Below are 15,736 nucleotides of genomic sequence, written 5' to 3'. Positions count from 1 at the left end.
CAGTGAACATGGATGGAAGACAGTCTTCAGTGCTCCCCAGTGGTCTTCAGCTCTAAACAGGAACATGGATGGAAGACCCAGTGCTCCCCAGAGACAGAGATAAACAGTGAACATGGATGGAAGCTCCCCAGTGGACAGTGCTCCCCAGAACATGGATGGAAGCGCTCCCCAGTGGACAGAGATCTTCAGCGAACATGGATGGAAGCTCCCCACAGCGCTCCCCAGCGCTCCCCAGTGGTCTTCAGCGCTCCCCAGCTGTCTTCAGCACTCTCCAGCGCTCCCCAGTGGTCTTCAGCGCTCCCCAGCTGTCTTCAGCGCTCTCCAGCGCTCCCCAGTGGTAAACAGGAACATGGATGGAAGACGCTCCCCAGTGGACAGAGCTCCCCAGTGGTCTTCATGATGGAAGCTCCCCAGTGGTCTCCAGATCTCCAGCGCTCCCAACAGGATGGAAGACACACAGAGACAGTCTTCAGGCTCCCCATGGAAGACACAGTGGTCTTCAGACTCCCCAGTGATAAACAGGAACATGGATGCTAAGACACACATGGACAGAGATAAACAGGAACATGGATGGAAGACAGTGCTCCCCAGTGGATCAGCGCTCCCCATGGAGTGGTCAGACAGCGCTCTCCAGCGCTCCCCATAAACAGGAACATGGATGGAAGACGCCCCATTGGTTTTCAGCTCTCCCCAGCGGTTTCAGCTCTCCCCAGCGCTCCCCAGCGGTCTTCAGCTCTCCCCAGCGCTCCCCAGCGGTCTTCAGCTCTCCCCAGTGGTCTAAACAGCGCTCCCCAGCACTGGTAAACAGGAACATGGATGGAAGACACACAGGGACAGTGATAAACAGGAACATGGATGGAAGACACAGGGACAGTGATAAACAGAACATGGTCTGGAAACGGCTCTCCCCAGTGGTCCTCAGGATCCCCAGCCTTGTGAATTGAACAGAATTTACAACAGAATGATCATCCAACAACATGGATGGAAAGACACAGGGACAAGATAAACAGGAACATGGATGGAAGACACAGGGACAAAGATAAACAGGAACATGGATGGAAGACACAGGGACAGTGATAAACAGGAACATGGATGGAAGACACAGGGACAGTGATAAACAGGAACATGGATGGAAGACACAGGGACAGAGATAAACAGGAACATGGATGTAAGACACAGGGACAGAGATAAACAGGAACATGGATGGAAGACACACAGGGATAAAGATAAACAGGAACATGGATGGAAGACACAGGGATAAAGATAAACAGGAACATGGATGGAAGACACAGGGACAGTGATAAACAGGAACATGGATGTAAGACACACATGGACAGAGATAAACAGGAACATGGATGGAAGACACAGGGATAAAGATAAACAGGAACATGGATGGAAGACACAGGGACAGTGATAAACAGGAACATGGATGGAAGACACACAGGGACAGAGATAAACAGGAACATGGATGGAAGACACACAGGGACAGAGATAAACAGGAACATGGATGGAAGACACACAGGGACAGTGATAAACAGGAACATGGATGGAAGACACACAGGGACAGTGATAAACAGGAACATGGATGGAAGACACAGGGACAGTGATAAACAGGAACATGGATGGAAGACACAGGGACAGTGATAAACAGGAACATGGATGGAAGACACACAGGGACAGAGATAAACAGGAACATGGATGGAAGACACACAGGGACAGTGATAAACAGGAACATGGATGGAAGACACACAGGGACAGAGATAAACAGGAACATGGATGGAAGACACACAGGGACAGTGATAAACAGGAACATGGATGGAAGACACACAGGGACAAAGATAAACAGGAACATGGATGGAAGACACACAGGGACAGAGATAAACAGGAACATGGATGGAAGACACACAGGGACAGTGATAAACAGGAACATGGATGGAAGACACACAGGGACAGAGATAAACAGGAACATGGATGGAAGACACACAGGGACAGTGATAAACAGGAACATGGATGGAAGACACACAGGGACAAAGATAAACAGGAACATGGATGGAAGACACACAGGGACAGAGATAAACAGGAACATGGATGGAAGACACACAGGGATAAAGATAAACAGGAACATGGATGGAAGACACACAGGGAAACTCACGGCTCAGCACTGAGAGATGAGTGTAACAGCTATAAGAGAAGGAGGTTTCTCAGACTGAATTAAACAAGAGGACAATACATAATACTCATTGTATTCTGCTATATCAGGACTCCTCTTGGTACTCTGCTATCCTAGAACTCATCTGCTATCCTCGGACTCATCTGCTATCTTAGGACTCATCTGCTATTCTAGGACTCATTTGCTATCCTAGGACTCATCTGCTATCCTAGGACCCCTCTTGGTACTCTGCTATACTAGGACTCCTCTTGGTACTCTGCTATACTAGGACTCCTCTTGGTACTCTGCTATACTAGGACTCCTCTTGGAACTCTGCTATACTAGGTCTCCTCTTGGTACTCTGCTATACTAGGACTCCTCTTGGTACTCTGCTATACTAGGACCCCTCTTGGTACTCTGCTATACTAGGACTCCTCTTGGATACTCTGCTATACTAGGACTCCTCTTGGTACTCTGCTATACTAGGACTCCTCTTGGAACTCTGCTATACTAGGACTCCTCTTGGTACTCTGCTATACTAGGACTCCTCTTGGAACTCTGCTATACTAGGACCCCTCTTGGTACTCTGCTATACTAGGACTCCTCTTGGTACTCTGCTATACTAGGTCTCCTCTTGGAACTCTGCTATACTAGGACTCCTCTTGGTACTCTGCTATACTAGGACTCCTCTTGGAACTCTGCTATACTAGGACCCCTCTTGGTACTCTGCTATACTAGGACTCCTCTTGGTACTCTGCTATACTAGGTCTCCTCTTGGAACTCTGCTATACTAGGACTCCACTTGGTACTCTGCTATAATAAGGCATCCTCTTGGTACTCTGTTATACTAGGCTTCCTCTTGGCTCAGAGCCTAGATAGGATAGGGCTGAGCTCACTTTTTGACGGATAGAGGAAGTCCCCCCTCGTACTTGTTCTACCTCCTGACTCCCATCCGTGTAAAACGATACAGACACACCCTCCCTGCGTTCAGGCTCACATGTGTGTGCACGTTTTCTCCCGCTCTCTCTGGCTTTGAAGAACAGGCTCCTGTGGAGAGCAGAGAGGAAGAGGGACGTGCCTCTGTACCAGACCTCCCTCACCAGAGGGAAAGACCAGCACAATAATACTAATGAATACACTCAGAAAGCTTTACGCCATACGTTGCACATCATACTCCACTCCCCACATGCAACAACTCTCCCCAGCCTGTGCTGCAAGTCACTGGAGACAGGGACTGACCCGTCTTTTCAACGAGTTCTGTAGTTTCAAAGAGGCCTTTTTTTCACTCCCTCTCTTTCTCAGGGATCCAGTTCTGTTTAATCACTTGCATTCCGAGGCAACCGGAGACAAGTTCAACTGACAAAGCCCTCAGCTTATGTCAAACTTATCTTCTTTTAAAACCCAGGAAATCTACAGCCAGGAAATCTCAGTCAATTATCAGAGACATTCTGTGGCTATTAGCTCATGTCATTCATCAGCACTTTAGTTGGGTGGGGAGGTGTCATGTGGTTTCTGATTAGCTGTGAAATAAGGGTCTAGTAGATGTTGCCTTGCACTAAAGAGCCTATAGAGCACGGTTCCCCAACCACGGGTGGTTTTATTTGGCCCCCAAAGTTATTATTTTTTGTCATTTTCATTGTTGGACATAAAAGACTGTAAAAACACCATGAAATTAGCTCCAGATGATTTTAATATATGAAATCTGTTCCCAAGTATTTCCACACATATAGAGACACGTGAACATATACAAATGTAAGCAAGACTTGAAATTATTTTGTTTTAGTCAAAAATTATATCTGTTTGGGCTTGTTGACGGAAATTTGCTGTCTGCAAATGATTTGTAATTATGTTCTGGTCCCCGACCAACCTGGTGGCTGAATGGAGTTGATGATCCCTGCTATAGAGTCCAGGTAGGCTAAAGCAAACATTCACCGTCTCAGAAAGATTTCCAATACTGTACTATTTGAGGCCAGCTCTGCCACAACTTGAAGACACAGCATCTGCATTGCACACATATGGTTTTAAGAGCTTGCATCACTGCAAATGATTTGATGGAATTAGGACAAGGTGATTGGGGAAGTTTTCACTGCTGCCTTGAAATCAGCAGATGCCGCCTATAATCTAATCTATTGCTGAGACTCAGCTCATTGTAATCAATGAATTGCTGAGGCATGGATGAACTTGGCAGACACTACAGCCCTCCAAGACTAGATACTAGCCAGCCTGTACGGAGGTACTGGTAGGAACTAGGACGGATATCATAATGACTTCCAAGACTAGATACTGACTACACTGCATCACTGACATCACCGAATGCATCTGCATCACTGACATCACTGACTCTAGCTTCATCACTGACATCATCTGCATCACTGACATCATCTGCATCACTGACATCAGCTGCATCACTGACATCATCTGCATCACTGACATCACTGACATCATCTGCATCACTGACATCACTGACATCATCTGCATCACTGACATCATCTGCATCACTGACATCACTGACATCAGCTGCATCACTGACATCACCGAATGCATCTGCATCACTGACATCATCTGCATCACTGACATCATCTGACATCATCATCACTGACATCACTGACATAACTGACTATAGCTGCATCACATCACTGCATCACTGACATCTGACATCACCGAATGCATGCATCATCTGCATCACTGACATCATCTGCATCACTGACATCATCTGCATCACTGACATCATCTGCATCACTGACATCACTGCATCACTGACATCACTGACATCATCTGCATCACTGACATCATCTGCATCACTGACATCATCTGCATCACTGACATCATCTGCATCACTGACATCACTGACATCAGCTGCATCACTGACATCACCGAATGCATCTGCATCACTGACATCATCTGCATCACTGACATCATCTGCATCACTGACATCATCTGCATCACTGACATCACTGACTACAGCTGCATCACTGACATCACTGACTACAGCTGTATCACTGACATCACTGACTACATCCTGGGATGTACAACTGGAGACTACTGATCTACATCAGGTGGGGAAATGCGATGCAATCAGAGCCTGCAATAGGAGCGATCGCTCAACGCTGCTGAGGAGACCGAGAGAGGTGTAGGAGAAGGGAACAGGACGACCTGTTGAATGCTGCACACTTCCTGTCTCTCCAGAGTGGGAAGACAATGGGTTCTGGACACACAGTTTTACTTTTGCTGAGGTAAAGCCAAGCCTGTTCTGGGAAACTGGGCTAGAGGCTGGGGGAATTGGGGGACCATTGTTCCAGGGAGAATGTGGAAGGAAGTGGATGATGGTGTTTTGGAAGAAGGTGGAGAGGTGTGGTCACAGCTGGTAGTTTGATGGGTGAAGCATAGCTGGATGTTAACTGACTGGTCATCGCAATCATCCGTACCTCTGAAAGGAGATGGTAATTCAGATGCCACTACCACAGAGAAAACAGCAACTATTCCATTTATTCTTACTACAACCACCGAGACAAGTCAAGACCACCCAGAAAAGGAATTCACTCGGCCAGTTTCCTTAAATCGTTTTCCCCAAGCCCCTTAAGTGTCTATACACAATGACTCATTTAGGACCTCCTGGTGACAAAAAGCACCACAAGATCCTATTTTTGTAAGGATCGATGCTGGAGACGAGAAGCAGGTATAGGAGGTGATCATTTAATAACCACAGACAGGAACAGAATACGGACAGCGTTTACAGGGTAAACGGAAATGACAATAATGCTGACTTGGGGAGGAAACAGAGGAAACAGACAGATATAGGGAAGCCAATCAAAAGGTGAAGGAGTCCAGGTGAGTCCAATGAGCGCTGATGCGTGCGTAATGACGGTGACAGGTGTGCCCTGGAGCACCAGAGATGGAGCATGTGAGCAGGCGCGACAGTTTCCCCCTATAATCCACCTGCCAATACAAGAGTGGCGAGATGAGGGTGGGCTCCAGTGACATGATGTGGTCTGTTTTGCATACTCAGGCTAGTTAAAGAACCCCGTACACACCACACATCACTGCTTAAATGGAAAGCATTTCAAACCAAGCCCTGTATAAAGGCAATAGTAAAGCTCAGTTTACATCCAAATGAATTACAGTGGACAGGGTGAAATTGAATGCAAAAAAAGAAGTCCATAAGCATGTATAAACAACAGAGAACCCTTTTGTTCCGAAAGTTGCCGATTCCCCGGTTCTCAATAAAGTGCCTGTGATTAATGTACGCAAATTAACCCTTCCCCTCCCATTATTGATCCTGGAGGCCATTTTGAGAATTGAGAGCTTGGCAAAATGTGTATACGTGACAGAAATACGGTTGTAATTAAATTAAACAATTATCATTTTGTTTTCTTTGCGACAGGACGGAAATCAACCTCTATCTAAAGTAGGCGGATAGAGGCCTCTGCACAAGCGACAAGACAAAACTAATTCCAACCTTTCCCCCATCTAAAACTGGAATCCCACATAAAACACTCTACTTTTGTTCTGTTGGAGAGAGTGAGTGGTGAATGAGGGATGACATAGGGCCAGCGAACGCATAATGTGGGGCCGATTGGGGAGTGAGTCTGGGGGTAGAATGCCAAGAGGGGTGGCTTGGGAACAATGAAGTACCCCTCAAACAAAATCCCACTAATCCCTACGATTTACTCCCACAACTCCCAGTGAGTGTCACAAAGAACCACAATAGCTCCCTGGGAATCTGTGACATCACAGACTAATTCCCTGACTAGGCTACACCTCAGGCAGGCCCAGATTTCATGGCCAACTATTGTACACAATGCTGTGATACAACAGCCTTAACACGTGAAACGTAACGTTTTTCCTGGTGGGGAAAGATAAAGGACATGCGGATTCCAAAATGGCTGCTGTCGCACCATTTAATTTACACTCGTTATGCAGGCATGAGAGACAAAAACACAGAGGGGGGAACTGAGGATTGGAAGAGCCTGCAGAGGAGGGTCCCCAGAAGTGCTTGAAGTGGTCCAGGCCATGCTGTTGACTGAATGAAGTCCTAATTGGCTGTGTTTGTGTCTCAAACTGAGGAGTTGTAAAAAAAAGAAGAGAGTTGGAAAGGAGAGTCCCAAAACAAGTCCCAGTGTCTCCTGTATGAAGTTCCAAGGCCTCCTGTATGAAGTTCCAAGATCTCCTGTATGAAGTTCCAAGATCTCCTGTATGAAGTTCCAAGATCTCCTGTATGAAGTTCCAAGGCCTCCTGTATGAAGTTCCAAGGCCTCCTGTATGAGGTTCCAAGGTCTCCTGTATGAGGTTCCAAGGTCTCCTGTATGAAGTTCCAAGGTCTCCTGTATGAGGTTCCAAGGTCTCCTGTATGAAGTTCCAAGATCTCCTGTATGAAGTTCCAAGGTCTCCTGTATGAAGTTTCAAGGTCTCCTGTATGAAGTTCCAAAGTCTCCTGTATGAAGTTCCAAGATCTCCTGTATGACGTTTCAAGGCCTCCTGTATGAAGTTCCAAGGTCTCCTGTATGAAGTTCCAAGATCTCCTGTATGACGTTTCCACGAGCAAGCCATTTTCTTAGATCTCACCAAAGAAAGATACCCATCTTTGGGCCGAAAGGTTACTTGTATGAGCCTCTAAGGCAGGGAAAATGCTTATGAAACTTGATATTTCTTAGGTGCTCTGTCACATACTGACCAATTGTAGGAGGGCCAGGCAATATTCTTCAAATTAAATTCTACTGAAGAAAAAAAACACCTTGCAAGTGTCAACCGGACAAAAATGGCCAAAGCTAACTACAGAGTCCCTCGTTAAAGCTCATCTCTGGGCACTACGGCTGCCCCCTCCGCCCCTCTGCTCATCTCCATTGAAACAAAGTCATTGTTGTTGAGGGAAGCCTAGGAGGTGCTCCTGAGGGCAAGCATAGTGCTGGCTGGCTGACTGGCTGGATGAAGGGAGGGATCCCCTGTAACCACTTTTCCAATGTAGAGGCTAGGTATGTCAATCAATCCTACTATAAATACAACAACAAGGGGAACAGCATAAAAAGTATAGGCACAATGAGTGATGTAAAGGGAGATATGGCTCATGCTAGATTCAACTGATAGTTTACTCATATCAAAGTATACGAAAAACCCTATGGCTACTGAACACCAATGTGTTCTCCTTTGTTCTATACAAGCATATTCTATTGCATAATTTATAGGGCCCTAAAGTCCTCAAAGACACAGCGACCAAGGGAGTTCTTTGTGTACCAGATATAAGATAATTGTCACGAATATCACCGAAAGTTGCTCCCCTTCTTGTTCGTGTGGCGCTCGGCAGTCGTCATCGCCGGTCTACTCGCTGCCACCGATCTCTTTACCTTTTCGTTTGGTTTTGTCTAATTGTTTTCACCTGTTCCTTGTTGGGGTTTTTGGGTTGGTATTCTTTAAGTTTGATTGGCCACTTGTGTTTGTGCGGGCTTGTTGCTATGTACGTAAGAGGTGTATTCTTTATTGGTTGGGTTTTCGCTGTCCGGGTTATTACCAGTGGTCCTTGGGTTGTGTTTGCACCAGTGTTTTGGCTTCACCCATTTGTCCGTGTTCCTGGGTTTTGGACATTAAAGCGTTTTCCCCTCGAATCTTCTGCTCTCTGCGCCTGACTCCACACCCATCACTCTTCAAGTGTTACAACAATTACACAATTATAATCCTTAAATGGGACATACCGAGTGGTGCAGCAGTCTAAGGCACTGCATCTCAGTGCAAGAGAGCCATTCATTTAAGATAAATATAATATTAAATCACTCAACTCTTACCCTTCTATTAACCCAGAAATATTTGTGTTGCAAACTATTAAATTAAGGGAGTTATTGACCTCTAAAGTGTCAAAATGTCCTTCAATGTAACTGTCTGGGTTAATATTGTAATGACAAGTGTTTTTAAAATGTAGAAATTCATCCTAAAAATATAAATGAACACCCAATGCATAATTGTGTTAATCTTTGCAACAATATATAGAATAATGGGCGACATACTGTCTCTATAAAATATTTAAAAACTGGAATAACTGTTATCCGGACTTTTGCGCTTCATCAGTGTCATTCAGGTAAAAAGCCATTTTAAAGCATATCACTTGATGGTAATCATGTGAGAGTGTGTGACATCACAAAGAAGACCCATTGAAGACGCTCTATCAATGTGATGAGGTGAGTAAATAAACAAAAACGCATGTCCTTCAGTACAACACAGAAAACATACTTTTACTGTTATTATTTTATAAAAAAGCTATATTAAATATGAAAAGTAAAGATAATCTATAGGTCAAGGTCATTACTTTATACAGGTGGCCAAAGAACTGCCTTTTAAATATGTTTATGTATGAAATCCGTTCTTCAGTACCACACTTTTGTCCTTCAGCACAACAAAAGTTTCATGTTATACCACAATGTCACCCGTTATGCTGAATGACAGTAGCTTTGTTATCCCATTTACAACATTCAATCATGCAATTCATAAGTACTTGTTGTATGAATACTGAATATTATCATTTTGAACTATTTCATGGCATTTTAAGGTATTTCAAGGCAAGTTATCTTTACACTGTAGATGCCGTTGTCTAATAAGGAGAGGGCTGAACTGCACAGACCAAAGATTAACGCAGATCCAGTTGCTAGGGAGGAAAGACTAGCCAGAAGAAAAGCAAGGTATTGTTTTCATGGGTTCATGCTACTGTCAGCAACAGAATAGGATATAATGGAATATAAAGCTGAGTGGATAACGCTTAACATTAAGTTGCACTATTACACTGTAGTTAATGTTTTATTGCACCGCAGTTAAGGTATAACTGATGGATTATATCAGTTAATATAATATTACACACACACACACATAATAATGGATTAAACATTGATTAGGAATTATTTTAGTTAATAGCTGCTTCAGATTTGGGGCACTTTATGAAAAATCGAGACTTTACAAGTTTGAATTGAAGTAGTTTGATGGCCATTTTATGTAGCTATTTTGTTTAGGTATCTTGAAATTGCATTTGTGTACCTGCATTGAATAGAAATGTACCAGTTACATAGTTATAGTTAAAAATGCATAATTACAACATTAACTATCATGTAATAATCATGTAGTAATGCAACTTAATGCAACGTAAAGTGTTGCCGCAGGCTCAAATTATAGTGAAGTAATTATTATTAACATTAGCAATGAAATAGTAACAAAACATGTTTGAGAGAGAAAGGAAGAAGGAATTTCACTTTTAAACTTTGATGAAGTGTTATCATTGTTTATCCTATTATTAATAGACTACTAATAACATTTAAAGATGTGAATCCTATTCTGTGCCAGTATCATAACTATTAAATGTTTTTTTAGCGAGAAGAGAAGAAAGAAGGATGCCAATGCTGATCATCCACCGATCCATACAATGATACAGTCTGATGCTGAAAAAAATAGGGGGGGAATGCAGATTAAATCAGAGGAGACGCCGTGAAAAAATCTAACAACTGAATGTGGTGATGAACTTAACTCCAGTATCCACTGAAGGAAACTGTATTTGAGTAGCCCCCTGAACAATGTGTACAAGTACAACATGAACCTGCACCTCCAGAGCTGGAGCAACCATCTGAGTCCTTGACTCCAGAACTAGAGCAATCCCTTGAGCCTCAATGTCAAACACTGGAGCAACCATCTGAGTCCTTGACTCCAGAACTAGAGCAATCCCTTGAGCCTCAATGTCAAACACTGGAGCAACCATCTGAGTCCTTGACTCCAGAACTAGAGCAATCCCTTGAGCCTCAATCTCAAACACTGGAGCAACCATCTGAGTCCTTGACTCCAGAACTAGAGCAATCCCTTGAGCCTCAATCTCAAACACTGGAGCAACCATCTGAGTCCTTGACTCCAGAACTAGAGCAATCCCTTGAGCCTCAATCTCAAACACTGGAGCAACCATCTCTCTCTAGTATGGAAGAGATCTCAGTTCAGCTAGCGTGCACATTTGAAACATCTTATCCTGTTTTTTACACATTTTATAACTTAAAAAATAGCTAAAATAAAATTGCTGCTACTAATTATAGTTCATAGGATCATTATTGTTATTGCTGAAGGAATCACATTTAATCAATATCATTCAGGGTAACAAAATATTGTCATACAGTATATGTCACGTTCGTCGAAATGAATGGACCAAGACGCAGCATGCGTAGAGTTCCACGTATTTTAATAAATTGAAACTCACCAAACAAAAACAAACAAGCACAAAAGAAACGTGACCTTCTGTGCTGCTCGCAGGCAGAAACACAAACACAAGATCCCACAAACACAATGGGGAAAATGGCTTCCTAAATATGATCCCCAATCTGAGACAACGATAAACAGCTGCCTCTGATTGGGAACCATATCAGGCCAAAATAGAATTATAATTCCCCTAGATAACCCACTCTAGTCATTGTCACACCCCAACCACCATAGATTAAAAAAAACAGCTCTCTATGGTCTGGGCGTGACAGTATAACACCAGTATTTTATTATAAAATACAATAACTTTGTTTTGTTGACTCAGAAAGACAAAAACAAATCTCAAACGATGAAGTGAAAAATATTTTCATAGATTTTAGCATTTTTTTCAGTGTAAGGCAGAATGTTTTTTTGTAAAATAAACCTTCAACAGATTTAGTGTTGTACTCGTGACACATCAAATATGTGGTATTCAAAATAAAATAATGTCATTTTTTCAGGGTAGTTTTATTTCTGCCGGTCTAAGCATGGATATATAACCTTGTAATGATGAAAAATGGGTATCAAATTAATTGTATTTTTTTAACACTTAAGTGTTAAACTGAATGACATTTTACTAGGGTACATTCATATGAATCACAATAAAATGAATTACTGGTTTTATTCTTGAATATAACTAATATAACTAATAGGTGACACTCCAATGAACATTAAAAAAAGCCTTTCAGGGAATTGTAATTTCTGTTAAAGTTTTTTGCTACTTTGAAAACTTTATACGTCTTTGATCCAGGTAGAAATTTGTTTTTTATTTTTAAATACCACTGTGACACTGATGGAAGGGGGAATCTAATGAGGGATTCCCTTAATCTCTTATGTACAAACATAGGTTAAGGACTGAGGAATGAAAGCTCCAGGGTCACCTCCAAGGGGGTTGAAGAAGGATCTCCTTTTGAACCCAGCAGTTATTACTTTCCCTGGGCCCGCAAAATCATTAGGCTTGCAGCCGCCTCCCAGAGTGAAATGTACGCATTAAATAGGAGAGAAGAGAGAGAGAGAAAGAGAGAGAGAGAGAAAGAGAGCGAGAGAAAGAGACAGACAAAGAGGGAGGGATAGAGAGAGAGACAGAGCAAGAGAGAGGGAGGGAGGGATAGAGAGAGAGACAGACGAGAGAGAGAGAGAGAGAGAGAGAGAGAGAGAGAGAGAGAGAGAGAATAGAGAGAGAGAGAGAGAGAGTAATACAGAGAGACAGAGAGAGTAGGTTTGAGGTCATCTTAAAGCAAGTCATCACACTATGTAGGCTACAGTACCGTCAACATGTATCTCCATTACAATGTTAACCGCACTGTACATAAGTCACAGAAATTGTGTGTGTACATATAAGAAAATATCTGTTACCATTCAGTATTGACCCAATCAAGGACATGGTGTTGCCAAACCAAAAACAACATGTTTTTAATCATATATCGTTGTTGTTCTATGGAAACATCAGACAGCAAGCGAGGTCACCTGGCCTTGCTGTTGTTTTTGGATTGAGGTCACATGACGTGTCATGAGTCAGCATACCACACTATCCACAGAGTTAAAGCTGGGCTATTGTTTTGACTTGCCGGCCAGCCATACGGTTAGCCGACTGACAGTGGTCACGAGAGGTGGCTATTGTACACTTTTCTGTTACACATCCCTGCGCGTCAGTAGCCAGACGTCCTACCCACCACGATGATGGAGACACGCTCCACTTGAGGGGCTCTATACCATGACACCTAAGGGTAAGCGTGACTGACTCAACGAGAAGTTGACTTCTATGTCCGCAGCATGCACTGCGACCAGGAATACAAGACATGCAAATCCCCAAAAAGACCTGTGAACATTGTTAAAGCAAAAACGTTGAACAATCGGATCATGCACCTACACTCTTAGAAAAAGGGGTTCCAAAAGGGTTCTGCGGCTGTCCCCATAGGAGAACCCTTTTTGGTTCCAGGTAGAAATCTATGTGGAACCCAAAAGGGTCCTAACTGGAATCTGAAGGGGTTCTTCAAAGGGTTCTCCTATGGGAACAGCCGAAGAACCTTTTGGTTCTAGATAGCACATATTTTTCTGAGAGTGTACAGTATTAATTCAATACAACTCTTCACTCATAATGCCACTACACTTAGTAGTTGAATGTTTCTCTGAGTGCCCAAAGCTCTGTCTTTTTATGTCAACTCAACCATGACATGGTCTTTACTCCAGAGCAGAAGAAGGTTGACATGGACAGCGGAGAGACAGACATCTCAACAAATAGCCTTTCAGAGACAGAGCCAGATACAGAATCTTCTATCTCCATGGCTTTAAAACAACACAGCCTTTGTTTGAGCACTTGACTTTAACAGAGGTCCAAATCAGGAATTCCTCATCGACTTCCTTTGACAGATAAGCGTTTTAACTGTTAAAATGAGCTTCTGTCAGAACCCCCTGGGCCGGTCGTGAGTTCCATAAATAGTTTATGCTATTTGCGGTCTTTTCCAGTCATGGAAAATACTTGAAATTACAGGTTAGAGGTGTTGAAAAATGGCTTCCGCAACCCAATGTTGGCAACTAAGAAAAGTAGTAGTCAGTAAGGCCTTGAGCTATTAGATACTACTACCACTGACTGAAGTGTGTGCTGCAAACATGTTGACAACCCACAAAGCCCTTTGTTCCAGGTACTGTATGTCTGTACTACATAAACGTGAGTTGCTCCAGATGAAATTAGTAAACACAATTTCAAAATGTATATTGAACATTATTAAACTCAAATATTGAGAGTGATATAATATGCACAGATCGGATTACAATAAATTAGATAAACTGTCCAGTGACACAATCTTCAACAAATGTTGTTTACTTCAAATCAAATCAAATCAAATTTATTTATATAGTTTACATCAGCTGATATCTCAAAGTGCTGTACAGAAACCCAGCCCTACTTGTACCATGTTGAGTCCTCATTTTGTTGACTTCAAAGAAGAATCACAAAGAAAGCCACAGAGCATCTCAATATCCAATCACTAACATCCTCTGTTGCTTATCTGCACATAGAAAGCCATTGTCTAAAACATTGGATTAAAATCAAATCAAATCAAATTGTCTTTGTCACATACAACATGTTTAGCAGATGTTATTGCGGGTGTAGCGAAATACTTAAGACCGTGCTGCAGTTTGTCTCACATTGTTTACCGACTGAACGCAGCCCTCAAGAGAGAGTCAAATACCTGACCCAACTGAACACAGCCCTCTGAAGAGGGAGTCCAAACCCTAACCCAACTGAACACAGCCCTCTGAAGAGGGAGTCAAAACCCTGACCCAACTGAACACAGCCCTCTGAAGAGGGAGTCAAAAACCCCTGAGCCCCTGAAGAGGGAGTCAACTGAACACAGCCCTCTGAGGAGGAGTCAAATCCACGACCCTCATCCAGTTACAATGTGGTTAACAGAGCACTCACCAGCCAGAAGGACATAGCAGAGCTTCAATAGGACGGCCACTACCTCTCTTAGGTCCAGAACCCGGTAAGGTCCAGAATATGCAATTAGGCTTGCCTGGGGCTCATGAGGACTGTGCTATAGTCTCTCTAGTAACACAAACTGAACTGAGATACACACCCTGGCAGTCTATATCCTGACATTTCCTGAGCTGCATTGTTAGCAAAGGAAGAAGGAAACACAAACACACACACACACACTCTCTCACACACAGACAGACACATGCTCACACACACACACTCTCTCTCACACAGACACAGGCACAAGCATGCACAAAACACTCACACTAACACAAACACACACCGGCACGCTTGCACATACAGTCCATAACATACAACAGACACAGTGGAAAGATTGACTCTCAGGGAGTCCCATCATGGAGCGAACTGCAGAATGTAGTAACAGCAGGAGGTTCCTTCCTTTCTGTTCGGGGGCCGAGGTCAGCGTTTAACCTGTGGCCGGCGGGGAGGTCTGCTCACCAAGACAATTCACTTCTTTGTCGATCATTGACAGAATATAGAGATCTTTCCAGTGTCGCAAGACGGAGCTCTCCACACTGCGGGTTAAAAGGACCGCAGCTTATTTACAAGGGCCGTTGATTATGGTAAAGAATGGGATTCCTGTCAATCCATCAAATAGCTATTTCTGTGTGTTTTATGGACATGCGACTCTATTCAGTGACGGATTTAGAGGGTCAAGGTGTAAAGATCAGTGTGTGACAGAGAAATGACCCAGAAGAACAATGGGTAAGAGGTCTGAGAAGGGTCTCTTCATGTGATATATGTGATATGGTAGCAGCTAAAGTGTCTGTGTTCTTTTGCCCATCTTAATCTTTTTCTTTTTATTGGCCAGTCTGTGATATTGTTATGTACTTGAGTGAAGACCC

This window comes from Oncorhynchus masou, chromosome 29 (genome assembly GCF_036934945.1).
Source record: "Oncorhynchus masou masou isolate Uvic2021 chromosome 29, UVic_Omas_1.1, whole genome shotgun sequence".
Classification (NCBI taxonomy): domain Eukaryota; kingdom Metazoa; phylum Chordata; class Actinopteri; order Salmoniformes; family Salmonidae; genus Oncorhynchus; species Oncorhynchus masou.
Note: the sequence above shows the minus strand (reverse complement) of the source record.